This window comes from Mauremys reevesii, linkage group 16 (genome assembly GCF_016161935.1).
Source record: "Mauremys reevesii isolate NIE-2019 linkage group 16, ASM1616193v1, whole genome shotgun sequence".
Classification (NCBI taxonomy): Eukaryota; Metazoa; Chordata; order Testudines; family Geoemydidae; genus Mauremys; species Mauremys reevesii.
The window spans coordinates 20861570-20868520 of NC_052638.1; the positions used below are offsets into that span (position 1 = coordinate 20861570).

Genomic DNA, 6951 nt, shown 5'->3' on the forward strand with positions numbered 1-6951 from the left:
CATAGGAATAAAAATGTGACCACTTTTGAAGGGGCACATTCTGTGCCCACCACTGCAGTCCCAGGGCTGAAGGAGCTCGCTCTCCCCACCCCAGAGGAGCTCTCTGCCCCCACCAATTATTGGTAGAGCCCATGCCCCTGCCCCCTAGACTTCTTCCTCTTCCTTCTCCTCTCTAGGGGATGACTGCAGAGTTGCTTCTTGTCCTCTAGTTCCTGGTCTTATACTAGCTCAACTTGTCCCTGCCCAGCTGGGTTCATCATCAGTTAGAACTTATCAGCCCTGACTCTTCCCCCAGTGCAGCCTGTCATAGGGTTATTTGCTCCTTTTACCTATGCAAGCCTTGTGTAGGATGGACACCCCATCACAGGCCCCACACTGTGGATTTTCCAACTGCAAAATGATTTCCCACTATCCGATAACAATATGGTGCTGGAAGCGTACAGAGCATGACCACCACTTGCTTCTCCTCTGTCAATTCTGGTGTTGCTGTGATGGAGGGCTGGGGCAAACTTGGGGCAGATCCATGAATGTGACCTTTTACATCCAAAAGTTCTGCAGCCACTGCTCGTGGATTATGTGATCTCACCAGTCAGTGCTTGATTCTTGAGCTCAGAAGCACTGCTCTACCTACTGCAGCTGCTCTGTGAATACCACCAATCTGGAGGGGTTTTTGCCACTACATCCATCAACAGTCCTACAAAAATCCTATTGTTCCTTATTGTGATCCTAGTTGTTGCCTGAAGATCTGCAAATAAGGAATTATGCATCCTGTATTTGCAGTGTTTATTAGAATAATAGTGAGCTCTGTGGGCTCCTTGAGGTTTTTTTTTAAATGATGCTAAAATTATGGGATGTGGAAGGTTTTATTGGATGGAAAAAATTGCATGCTGAGAACTTGAGCTTTAGCTCCCAGAAATCCGTGGGCAAATCCCTATCCCACAAAACACTGCAAAAATGTTCCAAAAGGCATTGTGCCAGATGGCAGTGCATAGCACACAAGGATACCTACCCATAGTGCATAGGACTGTATAGCAAGTCAAGCACTCCTGGTGAGTATGCACATTGTCAACACAAGCAGCTGAGTATGCACAAATCTGAGTGATATATAAACTTCAGCGGCTGTACACCAACCTAACTCATGTTGACCAAAGTTTGTAGTGTAGATGTGACCTAAAACTCTTTCATCTCATGGGTCCACAGGCCCCTCTCTGGACTAAAGAACAGAATTATTTTAGATTGACTAAAGCTGCCGAGAGGAAGTGAAACTGAACTTATTGTATACATGTGTTATGAAAGTTACCTTGGAAATGTAAGGCCTCCATCATTTCCCCTCAGGCACGGATAACACACAGAGAGAGGGAGAAACTGCCAGTTTCCAGTTGGAGTGTCTTGCTCATAATAAATAATTCTTTCATCTGGAGGGATGAAGTTGAGTTGAGGTGGGATGGGAAGGGAAAAGGGGCATTTTTTATTTAAACATATACTGTGGTTCTTTTTCCTAATCTGTGGATTAGATAATTTAATTTCTAATTATTAGATTTGTGTTGTTCTTAGTACTTTTACACTTGGAGATTCTGTAGTGTAACAGAGGCTTCTTTTAATAAATGTCTATATAAAAGCATTCCAATAAATCAAAGGAAGGAAAAACTCTTACTTCCAAAACACTTCAGTGTTCAGATTACATGACATAATAAAAGAGAGAGACAAAGAACAGGCAAGGACAAGAAAAGACTTTTCATATGACATTTGAAATGAGATGGAAATGGTGTCATCACTTTTCCGCTTTCTATATCAAGTTATTGTGATGCACACTTCATATGGGTCTCAGTCCATCAAGGTGCTTAGCATTTCCACTGATATGCTGAGTGCCATTAATTCCTATTGAAGACTAAGGGTTCAGAGTACCTCCAAGGATATGCTTAGTGTCTTTCTAGATGCTGGACTGGGCCCAGGGCTGCTGTCTGAAATAGTGCTAGTATTTGACTTTCAGAGTTTAGAGTTGTCTTCTCCATAGACAGAATCTGCTAGATCATGTATTAAACAAATGTAACTCTCTTTGAATGTGAAACAGTTGAATATATTAAGGGACACACTCATAAAGAGGGAAGAAAGCCAGAAAGTAATGAAAACATTTGAAAACTACATGCATTATTCAGAAGGGCTCAATAATGAATAATTGCTTAAAGAATGAATACCAGCAGCTTTACGTGGAGTAAGGGAAACATTTTTTGTTTTGTATATAACAGTATAGTTGAACTGAACTGAACATTATCAGCATCCTGTATATAATTCATCAATGCTTTGTTCTAATAGAAATGATATTTTCATAGATTTATATTGATTTATTACTTTTATTCTCCACGAGATAATGTTTCATGCAAGGCAGGACACTACTGTTTTTGTTAAAGACTCTGAAATCTTGTATGACAAAACAGTTTCTGCTATGTATGAGCGCTATTCATATAAATAAATCGTCTCTCTTGTAACAGAAGCAGCATAAGACTCCTGGCTCATTGAACCTAATCTTGATTCAGAAACAAAACTCTGAAATTTCTTGTCTGCATAGCATGGATTTGTGTCTGACTACAATCCCAGTTTACGGAAAAGATAAACATGCCTTTCCTTTTATGCAGGTATGGAGAAAGGCCTACGCTAGTAATGACATGTACAGGCTGAATGTGAATGCATTGTGACAATAGTTAATCTCAGAGACCTGGGCCCAGATCCACAAAGACATTTAGGCACCTAACTTCTAGGTGCCTAAATACCTTTGAGAATCTGTGCTTCAATGTACATTCAAGGAAGGGAATAATAAGGAATGGGTAAGCAATTCAGTAACTTTATATCAGTACATGAAGCACAGCAGACAGATGCTAGCAAACATGGAAGAGTATGATCTAATAGAGCTGAAACCTGGGAATAATCAAAACCAAGACTTGATAGTTAATATGGATGGGTAAATGTATTCAGCAATACAGGAAAGGGAAGAGGTGGCGAAGCCATGGCATCTGTCCAAAACAATTTAGAGGCAAGGATAAGAAATGGATAGGGCACGAGGAGGAAAGACTGAGTAAAACTAGAAGCAATAGGAAAGAATAGAAAGTCTCTGATAGGGGTCTCTGTTACACCAGCAACCATGGACAAAGTAGGAGATGAAATTAGTGTTACTAATCCCTAAAGGAATGACAGCAACAATGGGGAGATTTCAGTTGACCTGATACCCTGCCTGAATTTGAACTGGATATTTTGGGTATAATGTAAGAGCTTATCACCTAGATTTTCAGCATCAGCATAAAAATTCTGTCTATTCTGTTTTTATATGTAGAATCAAAACTTGTTCAGTGTGACCTAGCATAGCTATGGCACATCCTAATCTCTGTTTTTTCAGAGAGCATGTTTTAATCCTAGAGATCAGTCAATTCTGGTCCTGGGTATGTTAACATTTAGAATTTTATAATTTTCTTATGTGATTTTACCTTATACCATACATCTTACAAAATATGAATAGATTCATCAGTTTGTCACTGTCATATCACGTATCATACCACTCACATAACCAGCTTGACATTGACTTCATTACTTCAGGGCTTGGCTACACTCGAAACTTCAAAGCGCTGCCGCAGGAGCGCTTTGAAGTGCGAGTGTGGTCGCAGCGCCAGCGCTGGGAGAGAGCTCTCCCAGCGCTCCACGTACTCCACCTCCCCGTGGGGATTAGCTTGCAGCACTGGGAGCCACGCTCCCAGCGCTGTGGCACTGTTTACACTGGCGCTTTACAGCGCTGTATCTTGCAGCGCTCAGGGGGGTGTTTTTTTCACACCCCTGAGCGAGAAACTTGCAGTGCTGTAAAGCGCCAGTGTAGCCAAGGTGACTGCTTGCAGATTATGCTAGACCCCTTTTAAGCACTGAAGATACATGAAAAGAGTTTACTGGCCGCATGGAACTCTCTCCCTTCCCCTGTGTGGGAGAGGGGCTCAGTTGCCTCCATGGCACCATGTGCCTCTCTTCTCTAGATAATATAAAAGGTTCTCCATGGTTTAGGGACTGTATTGAGGGAAGGGCTGGAGAGCGAAGGATTGGGATGAGGTGAGGTGCTGGGCAGGCTAGTAACAAGTCCAGAGTCATAGACGTCATCCCCCCGTCTCCAGCCCCATATGGCCACCCTGGGGCTATATTATCTTTTCTTAAGAGCCCTCAGACAAGGCATTTGTGCTCAGTCCCTGGCAGTGTGGCTCCACGGGAGTGATGCATTTGAGAAGCAGGGACTGGCATGCTGGGTCAAAAGTGGACATGGAACCACTCTTTTTGGGGGCAGGACAGCAGCTTTCCCTCCCCAAGGGTGGGCAATTTCTTCCCCCAATAGTATATGTGTGAGTGGGAGGAGAGAGAATCTCTCCAAGGGGATCTCCACAGATATTTTCCAGACTCCTCCTGTGGACTTTGTTACAGGAGGGGCTATCTGGGCCTGTGTTTCAAATAATTGCTAAGGGTGGGGATAGACCTCTATTTCCTGAGCCATAGTTTGTATTTCATCTTATGTCTTCTTTGTACTAACGAATCAGTATGTGGACTCCCTCAGAATAAACAGGAGAAGGTTACCCAGTAATAAACTGCTTATGAGAGTAAGTATTATATGCCTTGTATTCTGTGTAGCTTTTCATAGGACATATAGTAAATTTTCACAGTCTGCCTTAAAAAGTAAGCACAACCATCTTAAGTCTGTCACTTAGCAGAAATGAAGAATGAACAGTGTCTTTTTAATCTAGTCAGTGGAAAAAACAACCTGTGCTGTCCTGGTAAATGATTAAATACCTCACTCCCTGTATTGATTCCTTTCCACCAGGAACTAAACAACTGCATCAAGCCAGCTCATCAGCGTATTACTTTAACTGAGCAATAAACTAGCATTAACAATAAAAGATCAGCTTTTAAAAAGTGTATCCTCCAATGTGCCCCAATGTTTTTGTGCCTGAAGGAAAAGCACAGATAAGATTCTTAGTAAGATCACCTTTATCCTAAGATTTTCTTCAATATCTAGACAACGCAAAGTGAATTAAAGCCAAAATAGAGATGTAACTCCAAATGTCCTGTGTTGCATTGTGTGCAGAGCCAGCCTTACAATACATGGATTGCCACCCATGTGGAAGCATTGCAGTCCCAGTACAGCTCTATAATACTGTTGGCAGCTCTACTTCAGTCTGTCTTAAACAATAATCTTCAAAGTGAATTTTCCATAGAGACTTTCCCTCCTCTTTTTTTCATTACACCCTTTACAATATATAGAGAAGTCATTCAAGGCTATAGTTAAGGTTGTCAGCATTGTCACTATCACCCTCTTTTTTCTCTCCAGAGGTTGAGCTCATCTATAAACATTTTTTTAGGGGGAAAAAATGCCCTTTACAATTCAAGTTTCAGATTAAGAGCTATTTCTTCGCCTAGTTTTCAAACATGAAATAAACATTTAAATTATGTTGTCAAATTGTTTTAGAAAGCTTATTCCAAAAGAAATTGTCAGCAATACATTTATATTATGGTATATAAACACTTATTCCCTATATTTCCCCCCTCAATAATACTAATATAATAAAAACAATCTACCAATCATAGTAAAAAAAAATTAAAAAAATCACAAATTTACTGATTTTTTTTGCTACAGATACCAGGCACAATATTTAGAAAAAATTCTGAAATGGATTCAAAGAAACTATTTTGAATTTGCAAGTGTATAATAGCATGTATGCACATGACTGAGGTTGAAGCACTAGGCACCCAAAAATAAACAAACATCAAAGTAAAACAGAACAGAGTAAAATAAAAATTCACTTCTCACCCCCAGAGTTTTCTTGCTCTGGATTTCTTGATGCAAAGGACTTGTATAGTCTGTTTTAAAATCTTAAAAAATGTTTTGGCTGTATGTAAAAGATAATTTAATTCAGCAAGATGTGTACAGTATATAATTCCACTCCTGTTTTATTACCCCAGTTCTTGTTATTCATACTTAGCCCATACTTTAAAATACTGGAAATAAGAGTAAGCCTGTCTTTTAATTTCCCTCATTTTATGATTGCTACTAATAGTTATGGGACAGTCAACTGGGAAAGGAAGATGCCTAAAGTGACCATCCTTGAATAACATGTTACTTGTAAGATCGAGATTGAAGGATCAGAGGGAGATAACCCTTAGCGCCGAGAGCTTTATAAAAACGAACAGCGCAGTGATTTTCAAAATGTTTTTCTAGTTTCAACCACTTCAGAAACTAACCTTATTGGAGACCCACTTTTCTTACTCCCACTTCCACACCTTCCCTGGAGCAACTACAGGAGCTGGTCGGGCTACATAAAAACGGAATTTCACAACAGTACTAGTGAGATAAGATTAGACTCGCTGTAGTGCAATGGGTGTTGCAAGTACGCGCTTTCTTTGTTCTCCCTGGTTACAGGCCCAGCTATTTATCCGCACTGAATTTCTCCCCTTTGCCTACAACCCCCAGCCCCAGCGCTCTGTCCTCATGCTGGGCATGTAGCAGCCTAGTGACTTTGGGGCCATCGGCCAGCAGCGCCACGAGAGGTGTCTGTCTAGTTTCTGTTCCGTGTGTGGGTTACACCCCACGCCCTCCCAGACCCCCCCGGGTCCTCTAGCCGGGCGGCAGCGGCCGGGAGCCGCAGGCGCTGAGAGAACTGGACGGGCGGCTAAGCGTCTGCCCCTCTCCCCTGCACGGGAGCGGCGGCCAGGCTCCAGCACCCTCCCCGCTGGGGCCTGGGACTGGGCGGGATCTGAACACGCTGCCCCGGGCCGGGTCCGTGCCCCCAGCTTAGCTTTCCCTCAGAGTGAGGCGCGCGCCGCTGTGCCCGCTCCCAATGAGCTCGCTTGCCTGAGACAGTCGGCCGAGCCTGGGCCAATCCCTCGGCCGGGCGGTGTCTCGTTAAATCCCGCCCCGCAGCTGCGGTCGTAGGG

The 6951-nt window shown here is 42.5% G+C and overlaps 1 protein-coding gene across 1 annotated transcript in view; it reads right to left on the reverse strand.

Annotated features, from left to right (window-relative positions):
• The window catches only part of GPT2 (glutamic--pyruvic transaminase 2), a 52981-nt gene extending 46091 nt beyond the window's left edge, over window positions 1-6890 (reverse strand). The window contains exon 1 of the mRNA XM_039503557.1: window positions 6869-6890. The gene's annotated coding sequence lies outside the window, so the exon portion shown is untranslated. The remainder of the gene's footprint in view (window positions 1-6868) is intronic.
• Between the last annotated feature and the right edge of the window lie 61 nt (window positions 6891-6951).